Raw genomic sequence first — 18,064 nt, forward strand, 5'->3', positions numbered from 1 at the left:
CCTCGTAAGAACTAAACACTACGTAATAAATACCTTGCTCTCTGGCATAATAAGGATGCATGTTTGCACACTGCTATATAGCTTGTCCTTTGCGTGCACTAGCTCATTCGTGATCCTGCCCGTTGTCACATCGGCAGATTGCATGTGATATACGCGCATGTGATATAATCCCACGGCCGTATGCAATGGTAGCTACCTGTTGAGGGCCGGAGAGGGAACGTAGCGCAGGGCAAATGAGTAGGTTTTACGCGCAATTAATAAAATGCCCGAAATATCCTCGAACACAAGTCTCAGAGTACACCTCTATGTGCCGGGCATGGATGCTAGCTTAGGGGCATATTAGAGCTGGTGAGTAAAAACAACTAAAAATGAAAAATCGGCAGGCCATCGCGCAGAGAATTATTTGTGCCATCCACGCAGTAGAGTCAGAGGAACTCATATTCTTGGAACAACAGAAGAACGTGAATAACTGTGTGTGGCTTTCAAACATTCAACATCTACCAGCCACAAGCCACATTATCTAGCGGACACAGGCACGCATGCGTAATTTCGAAAGAAAAAACAGCATTATTGAGATATCTGCGCATACGCTGAAACACAACAATAATAAATTGTTATCATTAACTCAAGATTCTTGGATTCCATTTCAAATTTTCCACAAGACCATCGCTTCGATTATGTCTAGACGACGGCAGCAACAGGAACATTTTGAACAGTGAGCGCGAGGTTTTGTAGCGCCGCTTTAAATATGGTGCTTGATAGAACCTAGACGACTTTTTCGTGACATAAAGCCAATAAAGACAAAAGGCTCAACAATGGCCTTATGGTAGAGCATCCTCCTCGCATTCGAGAAGGGGTTCAGACCCTAGTACCGCGGAGTAGTCATTAGGTTTCTAATAGGTGCAAGATTTCCCCAGACCTGGTACCCGGCCCTCCTGGGGTGAGACGCTTCGGGAAAAAAGCCATCGACAAAAAAAGGTTGCGCTGACGGGTCAATGATTATTTCCGCAGTTAGACAAAGTTTTTATCCACTTCGTACGGCAGAAGCCCGTATGTGGCATTTTTTTCCAAATAGGTGACCTTCTCGTAGAGCATCGGCAGCATTGAAATGAAGCCGCGTATCCACAAACAGTGGCTTGTCGTGGCTTGGCTCTGACAACAATTATTCTTAACAACTGAGAAAAGACGCTCTTAACGCTCACATCACTGGACGTTCCATTGTTGTTTGATTTATGTGTATTTTGAAGGTAACTGGATGAGACAGGAATGTGGCATCTAAAAACATGTAGGTTTCTGGGAGTGAACGAGATCCGCTCATTTAATTAAGCATACACGTGCGTGGGCCGCATCTGGGTATAGCCGTGAAATTGTGAACCAGCTGCACTGTATACGTAAACGTAGAGCAGCTAATTGACGTGGACAAGGCGTAAGCTTATGCGGTTCGTTCAATAGGCAGCATCGGCAGCACTGGGCTGGTTTTCACAACTGGAAATGTAATGTTTTGCCTTCCTCGTTCTGGATGACCGGATCACACTCCAACTAGTCTGCATTGCCATCCCAATTGAAGTCCGTTTATTTTTCTTCCTCTCCGATCCAAAATGTAAACCTCCTCATCTGAAGCGAGGAATTAGAAAGACGTAGTCGGTCAAATAGTAGAAATGAGAACAAATAGTAGTCAGAAGTAGGAGAGCAAGGGCAAATGTACCCTGAAAGCGGCCATTAATAGGGCCGCATATGCTCCGGAATGAGTCAGTGACAGGGACGTGTCGAAGATCCGAAGAGTAGAGAAAGACAAGATGGAGGTAGGGATTGATAAAGACGCATGCTTGTTTTAGCAGGAGATACATTGGCCACAGTCTCGCCATTTCGCCGTGCCTGCCTGAAAAGCGAAGAAAGAAGACATGATTCGGCAGTAGGTACAGGCGAACGACAACAGAGAGCTGCTAGGACAAAAAAGTTCGTTCGAGTATTGGGACGGTGGTGTGCCCCGGAGGTGGACTTGGAGACGATGTCATACCACTAGAAGTCTTCTACGCCCGAATGAAATGGTCAACGACGAGGTGCAAGGGTTGCTCATACGTGATTCCCCTATGGCATAAATAAAGCTGAAACCATAGAGTAAACAACCATGTCTTCACCTTCAAGACGAACCTAAGCGTAGCCACGCAGAATGCTGTCGCATAACTCTAGGTTTAACCCCAAGCTAAACTATAGCTAACTTTTTTCTAGCGTTCGTTTGGCGATGAGAGAAAGAAAGACAACTACGGAGCGGTGACGTAAAAACAAATGCTCATATGTCGGCTAGAATGAAGCACGGGGTGGCTGACAAGCGACCCTTTTTTTTATTACTCTTCTTCGAGCATATTTATATCAACCTAGCAATCATAATTTCAAATCTCAAGAATGCTTTCTTTGATTGGCAGGCCTGCAATTAAAGCCTTCAATGTCCTGATTGTGCCTGACTGCAATCAACCAGCTCTTTAAGGTTTTCCTCTGGACACAGAACTTCATGCTATTCCTTCAGTCCGTTTTTTTATTGACGGAGACTGCTGATTTTATTTATGAAGTGTGAGCGAGGAAGTGTGGTAACAATCTCGTCTCTGAATGGCGGTGTGACCCCACAGATAAATGCGGTGATCCATGTCCCAGAAAGATACTTCAGTCGCTCCTTCCAAAAAAAGCTAGTGCTGGCAACTTAATCGCAGTATTTGTGTGATACATATGTGTACATAAGTTGCAGCAATGTCATTCCGATGTGCACAAATTTCTCAAAAAGCCAAGTTTTCTTTCCTCCCGCAGTTTCTGACTCATGGCCTGGTATCGCTTTGAAGAACCGTGGTGCGATGAAATAACACTTTTAAAGAGCAGTTGAGCGTAGTATAAAGAGCCGTATGAAATCAAACATGACTTCAATCGATATTCTTACACAAGCCTTTCTAATTTTCTAGACGCTTTGAATACGGCAGCTATAGAACCTACTTACTCTTGCAGCGTTAACCGATCTGTTATAAGCGCAGTGTTTCGTTTGACAAATACTATAGCGCAGGTGCATGGAACATGAATGCTCAAGAAAACGCCGGCTCTACAAACACATCCTTGTAAAGACTGACTTCGTGCAGTACGAGTAGAAGCAGGCTTCTTCACGCTGCCAGTTTCTTTTAGCAGCAAGCCACAGGCAAAAAACATATCACGAAGCGGAACTTTTTCATTCTGAGCTCTGCTGCTTTTTCTGGAACATTTCTGCTTGCCTCACGTAAGCACAATGAACCCGAGATATGGATTTATTTTTGCGATAAGTATTACGCTTGCACTTTAGGCATTGGGGTGAGGGCAGCACACGGGCGGCCTTACTGTCTTGATGTGCTTTTTTTTTTTTTCGTTCTAAGTAGCACTCAATGCTTTATTATATTGAGACAGAACTCAGAATATGTTATGCACCGAAATGATGCCGCATGCCTATAGTAGTGTAGCTATTGAAAACTGCTGAATGATATCTACTGAAATTCAGAACCTATTGAATAGATACATAAAGCTGAAATATTTATTACCTTTTACAGAATGTCAAATGAAAGACTTGAGGTACACATGGCTGAGTTAGCTAAACTCAGCCATGTGTACCTCAAGTATTTCATTTGACATTCTTTCGACCTTGTAGCGGTATATTAATTTCACGTCAAACAAAACCGGCGGAAATAACAGCGCCTGCCGCTTGAACTGCCAACCTCTCAGGCGGACCTTTTAAATTATCGTCGAAGCAGCCTCTACCTGATGGAATCCCACTTGAATGGCACATCTTTCTTCACACCGAGACGTGATACAGTTCTGTCTGTTAATTAGATGCCTCGAAACAATTTCCACGTAAAACGCCCTTTCTGTTCCTTATCCCGGCTCCTGTTGCAGCCCTTAGTATAGATTAAGTTTTTAAGAACACTTTGTTTTCATTCCGTGACTAGGATTAGAGCTTTTCCAATAAAAAAAAAAAAAAGGTTTGCTGAGGACCTCAGTGGGACGCGCAGAGTATTCCAGGATAAGTTTTCTGCGTTTTCGGGCTGAATTAAAACGTCTTAAACTTGTTGGCTAGGAACAATTGCCCATGCCCCTAATTTCAAATGTTCTAGAATCGTATCAAGCAATATATCAACTCCTATTTAGCGCCATTGGTTTTTTTGTTTTTTTTTTTTTTACATTTCCAAATAACCTCAAGTGAACTAGAACATTTGGTTTTATCTCGGTAGCATGTGATTAAAAACGTGACACTAGAAAAGAGAAATAAATAAACAGAGAGAATCTTGAATGATTGAAGCTCTTTGCATGAAAAGCATGACCTCGTTGGCACGCTTAAAATTTTGGTTTCGATTAATAAGCATGATGACAACGAAAGATGACACATAGGTCTTTGTGAGCTTTCACAGACTTCCTCAGCTGAATCCAGGGGACTAAGAATAATAAAGCCACATACTCGACTAATGGGCTGCCAGAAGTGTTCTATAGCGCTAAAAGAAGTAAACGCATTACCGTGTGCAATAAGTGCACTAAATGAACTAAAACAAGACCAGTGCCTTTACTGTTCATTGTCTATTTTATTGCTAACCTTCTATTCTACAAAACTACGAATTTCTCAAATAAACTCTCGCATTTTCCCATAGCAAGCTGGTCGGAAACAATCTGCTAGTATGCGCCGCTGCGAACGATGTTCGCTTTCAAATGAGTCCACCAGCAAAAAGGAATGTAGTGACTCATTCATTCGAGCGTTAGGTAAAGCATCGAATTTCAATAAAGGTGCTCAAATGTTCAGAATTATGTACTTTGTCGAAATTCTCGTCTGCTTCCCTCCCCCCGTTTGTTGCCATTGTGTTTTCCAGAGCTCCACTTTCCTTCCTTCCTGCAGCGAATCTATCTTCCCAAAGATGCTAATGCCAAACAGAGCCGCCTTTTTGAAACAGGCTCATTCTTACTGCTCCAGACGCAGCCCGCTGTTTCGATTCTTGGTGCTCTAGAATTAAGCGGTCCATTCTGCAGAAATATCTGACATGGAGTTTGGTGCCAGTGCACTGGAAGTAGCAGCTGGAATGTAGGTGAAGTGGTAGAGCACTGGTTCATCGTCTGCGGTCGAGATGGTTGAAGCTGGAAAATTCGGTGGCAGTTCACTATACCTAGTTCACTATACCTAGTTCACTATACCCCCACCGCAAGCGGTGGTGACCTACCTGCCCCAGCCCCATCAGGGGAGTATTTGCACAGCTAGCCCCCGCCCCAACCGGCGGTGACTACCTGCCCCAGCCCCACCAGGGGCGGATAGGTGGTGAAGGGTGGCAGTTCCTGGCCCCACGGGGCTGGGACGGTAAGTCAACGCCGCTTGCGGCGGGGGCTAGCCAGCCACTAATTTTTATATGTTGTAGGCCGTCATTGCACCCGCCACCGCTTTGGTGGTGGTGGACGACGGCTGTGGTTGCGGCGCGCGTCTCTCTCTCCCTCCGCTTTTTCTCTTTATTGTCTATTTTTCTCTTCTGTCCGCACGAGGCAACGGAGGTGGCTCAGCTACAGAGCCAGTAGCAGGCCCGTGCATTTTCTTTTCTTTGTTCCTACAGCCACAATAACAATAGTATTTTACTCGCTCTCCCTGCGTTTCCTCTCAAAGCGCTCCTATATACGCGCAGTAGCGGAGAGAGCAGCAGCGGCGGCTCCGACAGCCCGCGCCTCTCCCGTGACGTCACTCGGTTCGACGCTTTCGCGGAGTGCACTACTCCGGCGAAGGTCAACCGGCGCGCGCACAGCTGTGGCTTTTCTGAGACCAGGGCATACGCGAGACTCTGAGTGGACTAGCGAAGCTTTTCGCTTCAAATGACGCGCGTCGCAACAGCCGTCGTCCACCACCGAAGCGGTGACGGCCCCGAACTCCTCTGTTTAAATAAATGTTTTTGCTACTACTACTACTACTGGCTGGATAAATTACGGCCTACAACTGATAAAAATTTGGTGGCTGGATAGCCCTGTCGCAAGCGGCGTTGACCTACCAGTCCCAGCCCCGTACGCATGGAACCACCTCCCGACACTGAACAGAGCCGTAACAAAAGGGAGAAAGATGGCATTGAAAGTGGAAAGAGAGGAAAATGTGCCGCACTGAAGGGCTACAGAGTAATTTCGACCATCTATGGATCTTGAACGTGCACTGATATCAAACCGCGCACGGACGCCTCTTCGTTTCGTCTCCATAGAAACGCAGCCGCCGGCGGTCGGGATCATACCCAGGTACTTAGGCAAAGTACTCACTATCAGGTTTAGCAGGCGGCCGCTTTGCCAACACTGTATTGCGGAGACGCCATAACGTTGGGCGGTTCGAAACTCCTCCTCCTACGCCCTGCGTCTTCTCTGCTGCGCGCCGCTCATTTGTCGGACACTTGAGACGCCGTTTGGAACGCCATCCAACCAGAGCTCGGATTTCCCCAACGCCGTACCCTGATTTGCTGTAGGGCCCCCTCTCTCTTTCTTTCCCCTTACCCTCTTTCTCGCTTTTCACTTTCGCTTCCACCTTCCTTCCTTCCTTTACGGCGCGGTCCTAACAGCGCACGTTAAAGATCCCCAGGTGGTCGAAATTACTCCGTAGCCCTCCACTTTGGCTCCTATTTCTCTTTCCACTTTCACTCCCACCTTCCTCCCTTCCCCTACGGCGCGGTTGCGGTGTCCACAGACGACAAGTGAGACAGTTACCGCGCCTTTCCCTTCCTGTAAATAAATAAATCAGATCCTCGGGTGGTCGAAATTACTCCGTAGCCCTCCACTACGGTTCCTCTTTCTCTCTTTCAACTTTCAATCCCACCTTCCTCCCTTCCCTTACGGAGCGGTTGAGGTGTCCGCAGAAAACAAGTGAGACAGTTACCGCGCCTTTCCCTTCCTATAAATCAATCAGGTTGAGGTGTCCACAGAAAACAAGTGAGATAGTTACCGCGCCTTTCGCTTCTTGTAAATCAATCAGTTTTTGCCAGTAAAGCAGCAATGACGTCACGTGAATAAGCTCTATACTCGGGGACTATTTTCTGTAGCAATTGAGCCAAAGCTACGGGGGCGGAGCTTTCTTAACTGTGTTACTACGTCAAGTAGTTCCGAGTACCTGGCCTCGGCTGCTGCAAAATGTTGTCCCCGAGTGTACTTGCACATCCTAACCACTGCACCACCGCGGCAAAGGAAAGCGTCTCCTTGATAAAATCAAAAATTGGAAAAACAGCCTGCGTCAGCTGAAGGAAGTTAAAGATGAAAGATCAAGTAGGCGCTGACTGCACAAGACTCAAATTATTTACATCACAGCATAGCAAAACCAAATGTCTGCTGCGAAACGCTAAAATCTCGCTTCGCTAAGCATACTAACCATCGAACAATTATTTAGTACGACGAGGGAAAATTACCGTTTAGGCTTTTTTGTAGCATAGTGTCCGTCACAATGGGAGACCCGGCGCCTATTGGGGCAATCCGCGCTCGACGAAATTATCGTGCACGTTCTCTCGAGCCTGATCGTGTTCAAATTTTACTGAAAAGTATCAGAAGTGCTAATCGCGACCTAAGAGAGCCAGTGGTCGCGAACTATAAGCCAGTGCAACTAGAGTCTGGATAATACTTTAGGAACCCAATTATTGTCAGAACTGCGGCGCTGACAGCGTTCGAAACCGCGAGACCTATCCCGCAACAGACTCCTTTGGCCAGCCGTTCGCCCGGAGTCATGTCATAAAGCAATACATGTAAAAATTGAAATTTCGGCCACCTTGGATTCTAAGACATGTTCTGACGTCCCAATGTACACGGGCGCCTTTCGTTCCGCGTACGCGTCCAAATGCGGCCACTACGGCAGTCCGCATCCCTAGGCTTAAAAGTTGTGTCGTAACCATAGCCACCGAGACGGGGGCAATTATTACGGTTTCTTGTCTACGAGTATACGACGCATGCTCATGGGCCTCACTTAAACCCCCTACAGGTAAACGTATGCACTATGGGAAAATTACGGTTAGACCTTGGCACGAAAGGGGCAGCTAATAACGAGAAATGGGCCAAGAAACAAGTCACCAGGGAGGAATGTATCACGATATTTTTCGTCGCAAACTGGTTAACTAAGTGCTTTAAGTGCAGATTTAGTGTGCGACCCGCAACATGAAATTTAATTTTCATTACTTCACTTCATAGATTTACACACGATGACATTCCTTTGGCAGTATGGCGCCATGTCCCATGTCTGGTCAGTTTTCTTCGAGCAGCTCAAGTTCACGCTTGACCTCGACGCCAACTTCGTTGTCTGGATAGCGCAGCACATTCACAGCATCGCCAATGTTGTCGGCTGGAAAAAGGCGCACGGGATGGTTGCGGTTGCCAAAGACCGGCTCCAGGGTACACCATTGCGGCGAGTCGCGATGCAGCCACACGCACTGGAAACGAATTTCGCGCCGCTCCAGTTCTTCCAATGCGTTCTCACCCTCCCAGCCCAGAAGCCGTGACAAATCTTCCGAAGATATGTAGCGCAGCCCATCTAACCACACAATATTGAAGCTGATTCCGCTGGAAAGTGTCACACAGTGCCAGGCCGGTTTAAAACAACATAGGCCTTCTGCAGCCAGCTGTCTCGTGAGTGAGACTCCAACGTCTATCAGGTCAACATGAGTTCCGTCGAAGAGGCACGTCAACTCGCGACCCTGGGTCATCTCCCGCAGGCGTTCGCAGGCCCTCTTGCACCATGATCTTACTCCGGAGGGGAACTTTAGCGTCGCTACTGTACACAGTGCGGGCAGCGTCGTAAAACGTGGAGCCAGAGGTTGCAGGTAGTGAGGCGCCAGTGACCGTCGCTCGCCAACGTCCACTAACTCAACCTGCACGACGTCGCCTAGCACGGCGGCAACACGAGCGCGATACCATGTCTCCTCACACAACGCGGCACAAGGGCGACCGGGTTTCGCCTTGAAAGGTGGCCCGAAAGGCGCGTTTAAATAAAAGTGCTCCATAGCAACCCCTAGAAGAACCGGTAATGTCTGCTTCATTGGTGCTTGCAGAGCCACGGTCAATTTGGCAGGGCCACCGCACACACAAATCACGCGCTTATAAGACGCTGTGGGCAAAGGTTCGGGGGGCAACAAGTCGGTGGTTGAACGGGCTGCTGGCTGGAGAACCAAGTCTTGTGAGCAGTCAGGCATCCTAAGGCGGAACAGACGTGGCCAGAGGCAAATTAGTTCTTCAGTTATTGAGATCGGGGGCCTGCCCATTTCACGTGTATAGGCCTCTTCGAAGCGTGACATATAAATTCCGTCTGGGTACTGCTCCAACACGGCCACGATAGGTTGCGTCAGGCCTCTCACATTCTCTACCGCTAGTAGGACATGCGCCAAGCACTTTTTTAAGGACGCGAAGCCGTACTGCGTAACATCAAGCGCCGTACCGAAACATTTATAGTACGTGTCCCGTATCTCACGCACTTTCACAATGCCTTTGCTCATGAGTTCAAGTATGTTACTGAGCACGTCTACGGGCAGCTCTGCAGTGCGGTGACTTTTCAGGCCCGAGTGCGAGACACGTCGCTGGGTGATGAGGTCAGCATCCTGAGCTTCCGCCGGCGTCTCTACGTTGTGAACACTTTCGTCGAAATGTGCGCCGATGAACTCGTTGCCTCCAGAGAACTGCACACGCGCCATGTCCGGTGAGCGTTGGAGACAGCTGAGAGAATCATGATATTCAATCCTGATAGGGCGGCCTGTTTGTGCACGATGATAGTCGCTCATGGTAGGGTCGCTCTTCCACGGAACCAAGGTGCGTTTCATTCACTTTACACAGGGAACCAACGATCCCCGTAGCTTGCACAGTCGCAGTTTCCTTGCTGTTTACGTGACGTCGCAACGGTCCACCAAATCGGTGCCTGAACACGCTACTGCAATGAGAGTAGTACTGACTCAACCACTGCTTGTCAGCACTGTGAAGGAATTCAATGCACGTGAGCGGCTCTGGTGGATGTTGGATGTGGCGCACGTGCAGGTCAATCCAAAGCATAATGTCAAGCCATTGGTTCCAGAAACTAGGTAAACTAGGTAACTGCAAAAAAGGCACATAAAGCGTCCCCTGCATTTTCTGTAGTTTTTTTACTTTGGCTGGCATGTAGCTGTACAATGACCCTCGTTTCGGTTTATGAATGGTGGCTGGGGGGAGGAGGCAGGTGGAGAAGTGCGGCTGTTCTTTGCCCTACGGGGTTGGGACGGCAGGTAAGGCCGCTTGCGGCGGGGGCTAGCCAGCCACCAATTTTTATTTGTTCTAGACCGTCATTGCACCCGACACCGCTTAGGTGGTGGAGGACGGCTGCTGTTGCGGTGCGTGTCTTTCTCTCCCTCTTCCTTTTCTTCTCTATTTTCTCTCCTATTTTTTCGATGGAAGCGAAACGAAGAGGCGTCGTGTGCTGTGCGATGTCAGCGCACGTTAAAGATCCCCAGGTGGTCGAAATTACTCCGTAGCCCTTCACTACGGCTCCTCTTTCTCTCTTTCCACTTTCACTCCCACCTTACTCCCTTTTCTTACGGCGTGGTTGAGGTGTCCAGAGAAAACAAGTGAGGCAGTTACCGCGCCTTTCCCTTCTTATAAATCAATCAATCACTTCTATTTGCACGAGGAAGCGGAGGTGAGAGGCGTCACGTGCTGTGCGATGTCAGCGCACGTTAAAGATCCCCAGGTGGTCGATATTACTCCGTAGCCCTCCACTACGGCTCCTCTTTCTCTCTTTCCACTTTCCTTCCATCTTCCTCCCTTCCCTTACGGCGCGGTTGCGGTGTCCACAGAAAAGAAGTGAGACAGTTACCGTGCCTTTCCCTTCCTATAAATTAATCAGTCCCCAGAACATAAGTGAGACAGTTACCGCGCCTTTCCCTTCCTATAAATAAATCAGTTTCAAATCAAGAAGCGGAGGCGGCTCAGCTTCAGAGCCAGTAGCAGGCCCGCGCATTTTAACGCGGTAGAGATAAGGAGCTCGTGTCGCAGAAAAGCCGGTGTCGTCGGCGTCGGCGGCGTTGGCCGTGAGCGATAAATCCCGGCATGCACTTCATAAATAAAAAGCAACTTCCAAGATGGGCTGGGTGGGAATCGATCCAGGGTGTCCGGAGTGTGAGACGGAGACGCTACCACTCAGCCACGAGTTCGATGCTTGAAAGCGGTACAAAAGCGCTTCTAGTGAATGCGGTGTTGCCTTAGAAACGTGCCGTAGAACGTTATAATGAACCCAAGCTCAAGTTTCTCCGCGCGATGGCAGCGCCGCATTCCTGGCATGGTGGCGAAATGTGAAACGATGGGACGTCGCCGGAGCAGACGCTCCGCTAGCTTCCTAGGCACGTGCGGCGATCGAGTTGCGCCTGGCGGTTATTTGGCGATACAAAAACGCTTCCGCTGATGCGAAACGGAGGTACTATAAGTAGCATTGTGTCATGGGTAGCCACAATAGTAGGCGAAGCGCCAGAAGACGAGGCTCACGTGTGGAACTTTGCAGATTTCATTGGAAGAGTTTCCACAAGACCTGTTTTCCAACCGCATGACAGCATTCTGAGAAGTCTCGCGTTCTTTGTGGAAACGAAAAGGGTGAATTTTCCCCTTCTCCATAAACTCTGAAATGTTCGACAGTTGACAAAGACGTCTTAGAGAGGCATCAAAAGAGTACAATGGTTTAACACCATGCATACGAAGTGAAGGGGGTGGAGGATTATCCTGCTCTTCGCTCCGCGCGTCTTGCTTTGCCGATTTTCTGTGCTCTTTCCCTGCTTTGCGAGTGCTCTGAAAGCAACCAAATCAACAGATATCCAGCGTGCGACGTCCGCGATCGACAATGATGTATGAATGTGGACCAAGAAAATATCTAGGAACGAGCCTTTTTTTTTTGTGTGTGTGTGGGCATGCTTGGCTAAGCCGCTTTTACAGATTTCCGCAAATTGGCCAATAAATGAACCAACATTATTATTATTCATAACAAAAATATGTTGGAAGTGCAATACAAAAACGATCCTAGTTATGGCTCGATTGACACTACTCGCACGGAGCACCCTATTCGCTTCACAGGTTTCGTAAATGGAAACAAAATATAAATGAAGCACAACCATTTAGTAAGAACCGAAATAAAGCACGATTGTAGTACAAGCTTAGATTTCACCTTCCTTTCGAGCCAGCGAGCCGGTTATGTCGCGTGCAGCGCGCAGAGCACGCATGTGCTTTTGAGACTGCTAGCGTTCGTGCCTTTGACGAAACATCTCCTTCTCTACTGCGAGATTTGCTTTAGTAACGTCGTAATAATAAAAACAAAACCGTATATAGATCTCATGCTACAGGCCAAAACGATGATCAACAAGCGAGCAGCTTTATTTCAGAGTACTGATAATACTTCCGCAGTTTTTAAACATATTATAACGTAGCGTGTGCAACAGCAGCCGCTAGGCAGTTGCTCATCGAGAGTCTCGTGCGCGGACTCGAAGAAGTGGCCCCGCGGCGTTCGATGAGGAGAAGCTGAAGTCGGCTGCTGTCACTCGGTGCTCTGGACCTGCTCTTCTGTGCCTGCTAGGTCAACCCCCTATTAAAACCAACCTTCTGGTTACGGGCCTAAACGGCTACTTGACAATATACGGCAATATAGTTATATAGCTGACTTACCTCGAGATAAACTTCCTACGTTTTCGCTAACGTGGGAAACGCATTCACAATCATATTTGCTCATCGCCGTCTGTCGTCTGCTCTACAGTGCAGACGTGAATAAAAATTTTCTCGCTTATAATTACGTTTCCTCCATGGAAATACGCGGCAGGTTGTCCAATCATCAAGACGGAATGCAGGCGGCATGTCGCGATGCGCCTGCGGGGGCGCGTCAGGGCGCGTGCTCGTTCTAGAGAAAGCGCGCGGCGCATGCCGCGAAGGCAGGGAGCCGAGCCGGCGGCGTCCCAGTGTGTGTTTTTCTGCCACAGATGGCGTTGCCCATCAGGAGCCGCAGCGCCGCCCAACGATGCTTTGGGAGCCTGCGGTGTATATCGGTAATTATGAGCATGTTACTTATAGAAGTCGCAGTTACACGAGTAGCGAAGTACGTTTCCGCTACATTTCTTCTGCGCTCTGCGCACATGCAGAGCCATCTTGCGGCAAACACAGAAGAACCCCTCCTCGCAATGTGCGGCGCTGCCCGACACGTGGCGCGCCACTCGCCCCTGACGTTTCGCCGTGCACCCTCACGGGTTGTAGAATCAAGCGTCTTTCCTTTCTTTAGATCACTATCTTCGCTCACCCGCTTCTCCCCTTCGGGCCGCGCGGGTACCGGTGCGAGGATGTCCCAATACCCTTGCGTTTAATAAGTTTTCTCGCTCTCTCCCCTTCCAACATCCAGCGTGCGTCACTCGAACAGTGGTGTTTAGGCGACGCGGCTCCTCTTTCCGCTCACAGCGCGATTGCTAGGTGCAGCGTCTGATTCCGGACGCCTCTGACGTGATCGCTGCGCCGTAGCACTTCTGCTGGGAAAGCGTCCCCTGCGATGTGTGCCGAGCTACTTCTAAAGGAACACGGGAGCAAGAAACGTTGTAGTGTGCCCAACACAGTGCGATAATGTAGATTGTGAGAAGCACTTGTTTGAACAAGTAATTAGAAAAAAGTTGTACAGTGCACTTAGGAGCGTTGAGTATGAAAACTATGTTGTTGTTGTTACGAACTTTATTTTTCCACCGATGTAGGAGGCCCCCTACTCCCCGCCCCCGGCACGCAGGCCTATGGGACGGAGGCCGGGGCCTCCGCGACTAAAGACAGGCGAAGTGACAGTGTTTCTTCGCGGCTTCAGCCGCCAGGCGGACAGCTTGCTGCTGGTTGGCGGGGGACTCGCTCCGCAGTAGCAGTTCCCAGGCTTCTCTACTGTTTATGTTTTCCTTGGCGCCAGGGGAATCAAGGCATTGCCAGATTATGTGATCAAGAGTACCCCTTTCTCCGCAGGTTTCGCATCTATCGTCCGCCTTTTCCTCCACTTGCGTGTGGAAAAGCCAGACGGGACTTGGGAAATTCCCAGCTTGCAGGCGCCGCCAAGCGACGGCCTCCTTGTTAGTTAGCGTTCGGTCCGGTGGTGGCAGGGACCTTCTGCTAAGTCTGTAGTGTTCTAAAATTTCCTTATAAGTTTGCAGCCTCTCGTCCATCCCATCGCAATCAGGCGGCTCTACGGCTGCCCGGAAGTAGAGAGCTCGGGCTAGCTCGTGCGCCGCCTCGTTGCCGGGGACGGACTCGTGCGCGGGGGTGCAAATAATTCGAATCTTTCTTTCAAGTTTTCTTTTCTCTAAAATTTTGGCTGCCTCCGTCGAGACCCTCCCTTTTCCAAAGTTCCAGACAGCAGTATGAAAACTATGTCTTTGTGTGACGCAAGAGCATACCGAGCGAATGAGTGGGCGGTGCGAACGAGGTGCAATAACGCTATCGCGTTCCACTCTTGAAGACGAAGCTTAAGCGTCCTCCAAATTTTCGTTTCCTTCTTCCTACAGCCACAACAACAACAAAACAGCTTAGTGTAATTGGTGCCTCTAGCAACAACCAAAATACACAGAGCTTTAGAACGTAGAATAACGACACATGATGTGTGGCTTTCATAGGGCCCATAATAATAATAATAATAATAATAATAATAATAATAATAATAATAATAATAATAATAATAATAATAATAATAATAATAATAATAATAATTGCCTCACAGGAAGGAAAAGGCGCAGTATCTGCCACACTTGTTTCTGTGGACACCTGAATCACGCCATAAGGAAAGGGAGGAAGGTGAGAGTTAAAGTGGAAAAAGAAAGAGGAGCTATAGCGGAGGGCTATGGAGTAATTTCGGCCACCTGGGAATCTTTTTTTCCCTTTGTGTTTTTCCAAGCTGGAAAAACATGCGAGATGTAATCACAGATCATGCTGCTAGTCGATGCGCGAAAGGTGTAGTCTGGGGTGATGGAAAACTTAGCGCTCTGTTATTCTCACTCTCATCCTTTTTTTTTTTTCGGATGTATAACGGAACAGACGAGGCCAGCCAAGATTGCCTTCTTTGTATCTTATTCTGTTCGTCAGACAGAATAGTTTTTCTGAAGTGGAAAAATACGAGACGCGCAAGTCTGTTCGAGAAAGCTTAATTCCGACTTAAGTTTGTTTTATATCCTTTTGATGTGAGGCATTCACCCTTGACTCCAACAGCGGCTCTAACTCTCCAAGCAATCCCTGAGGCACCTATTACTGTTGTAAGTGTGGCAGACACGCTACACCGGTTTGCCGCTCCCTCTCAATTCTGTTTCTCTGCCAAAATTATCCACCGATCGATAGAGCCATGCGGTGTCAGGGCGGTTGTACGACAAAGGCTATTAAGGGAGTTCATTCTTTGCCTTCAGGTGCTAATTGCTGTTGTTTTATTCTTTAGTTCTGTTCCCCTTATTGCTGCTTTGGCAAACTTTGCTCCCAGCTTAGTGGATCTGAGATCTTTCATCGTCAATTTAGCTTGAAGTTCGTGCAGGTGAGCCTTTCTTCATAAGCCGGTTATCTCCCGCCAGCAGGGGCCCAGCAGATTTGCCGCGCACATAAAATCTAGGGGATTTTTTTTTTTAAGCAATCACCCCGAGCTTCCTAGTTCTCTTCGCTTCTGTGCTTCTCCAAGGATTCTGCCACTTGAAGCCCTCTTGATGTGAAATTATTGCGTCCTCGAAGAAAAACGCAACCCTTGCGAGTTGCATTTTTTTTCTTTAGGGAAAACTTGTGACCAGCTGACAAAGTTCAGGCTAATTTCATTGGATTGAAATAACTAATATATAAAAAAGTAGTCAGGGAAGGTGTTAACAGGAGGGCTAAACACTGTTTACTTTTGGAATCGAAATCTGTTTATCTGCGTCGCCCGGACTACTTTGTGTAACAAAGTATTGAAATTATTCGTAGGAAAGCAATATCAACGCGCCTGCGCCGAGAAAAGTTCGTTCGAATTTCTACTGGCATGCGGAGTTCGTCTGCGGTTATCAAAGGCAGCATGCATTATCGTCGAGGTGTCTATCCAACGCAAAAATGTAAACAACCAAAACTTTAGTCGACACTTTCATAATATATGAATGAGTTTCTGGGCAAGTGAAATTTTAAATACGCTATTTTATTTTATGCAGAATAGTCATCGTATTATCTTCCTGAAGGTGCCATCTATTGAAGATATGCTGTTTCAGAACTTAGCCATCTCCGTAGGCAAATGTATTCGTTGGCTGGGGTTTGATGTTGGTTTGGGTTTGTGGGGTTTAACGCCCCAAAGCAACTCAGGCTATGAGAGACGCCGTAGTGGAGGACTCCGGAAATTTCGACCACCTGGGGTTCTTTAACGTGCACTGACATCGCACAGCACACGGGCGCATTGCTTTTCGCCTCCATCGAAAAGCTGCCGCCGAGGCCGGGATTCACCAGTTTGGTCTTATATATTCACAACAGAAAGTAATTTAAGACTACTTTTGTCTAAATGGCATTTTTTGCTTCTTCTGCAAGCCCTATGCAGATGGTCACGCACTAAATGCTTTTTCATATATTTTGATTAGGACCTAGGAATTAGGAATCAGGAAGCGAAACGTTGTTGTTGTTGTTGTTGTTGAAAACTTTTATTGTCCAACAGAGAAGGACCACACCGCCTGGGCCGCTCTGTCTCACCCCCCTTTAAGGGGGAGGGGACTTAGCGGCCCAGCCGCACGGGATGGTCGCATTAGATGCTGGCCGGTTTGGTTTCGCCGGCGGCGTCTGCTGCGTTGGACGGCGGTGAGTTGGAGTTCGGGGTCCGAGCTTCGCAATAAGGTTTCGGCTTCCCTACTGCTAACGTTTTGCGCCTTGCCTGGCGAGTAAGCGCACTCCCAAATTATATGGTCGAGGGTTCCTCTCGCCCCACACTTTTTACATTTATCGTCCTCGCAGTCCGATCGGATATGTTTATTTAGTACTGGGTTTTGGTATACTCCAGTCTGCAGGCGTCTCCACGCCATTGCCTGACCTCTATTTAACGCCGTGTTTGGTGGTGGGAAACGCCTCCGGCATTGCCTGTAGTGTTCTGTAATGTCTTGATACGAGATTAATCGCCCTTCTCTATTATGTTCTGCCTGAGCCGAGCCATCCTGTACAGCTCGGAGGTAGAGATCTCGAGCTGCACTGTGGGCCGCCTCGTTACCGCTGACAGATTCGTGCGCCGGGGTCCAGATGATGTTGATCGTCCTATCAATCACTCCTTGTGTTAAAATTTTGGTGGTGAGGGGGTTTACCCTCCCCCTAGTGAAATTTTGGATTGCAGTTTTACTGTCGCTAATAATATATCTAGCTTTGGTGCCAACGCAAGCGATCGCTATCGCAGCTTCCTCCGCTATCTCGGTTTCTTTCCCTAGTATGGTAGCCACCGTGATGAGGGTGCCTCCCCCATCTACCGCCGCTATGGTCATGTATCGACTGTGCCTGTTTCCTGCCGCATCTACGTAGGCAACTTCATTTGGGGGTTTGCTCCGATATATTGTTTCTATCGCTTTGAGCGCAGCTCACTAGCCGTTTTGTTCAAGGACCCAGAACCTTTGCTTTTGTAAGAGGACGGGAGTGCGATCGGCGGAGTGTAGCAGCCAGGAAGGCACAGTTATTCCAACCGAGGCCTGTCATTAAGTATATACCCGATCGTTTCATCAAACCCGCACTGCTCACACGTTGGAGAGTCTGGCATTGCGATGACGTGGGAATAGGCGTTTGTAACGCCACTGCCAGTCAGAGGCTGCACAACAACGTAACATCACAGCGGTGAACGCCAAATGGTATTTGCAGTTGATGGGGGAGGTCGAAGTGGCGCGAACAGGATATGCAATCTCTTAAGGCGAAAGCCTTTAATGCCTCTTCGTTGTCAGCAGGAGCTGTCAACAGAGGGTGTCACACTTTAGAGGGAGGTAGTTAAAATAAATAATTAAACGTTGTCTCCACCGGAAATCCAACCTCCATCCCTTGCATCCCCAGCCGAGCGCTTTACCAATCACGTCACGCCTCGGATCGTGAAGCGTTCATCATAATTTCCCTTGTCTACCGTGAGGATAGC

The sequence above is a fragment of the Amblyomma maculatum genome, chromosome 10, assembly GCF_055883805.1.
Source record: "Amblyomma maculatum isolate TAMU_Amacu chromosome 10, ASM5588380v1, whole genome shotgun sequence".
Taxonomy (NCBI): domain Eukaryota; kingdom Metazoa; phylum Arthropoda; class Arachnida; order Ixodida; family Ixodidae; genus Amblyomma; species Amblyomma maculatum.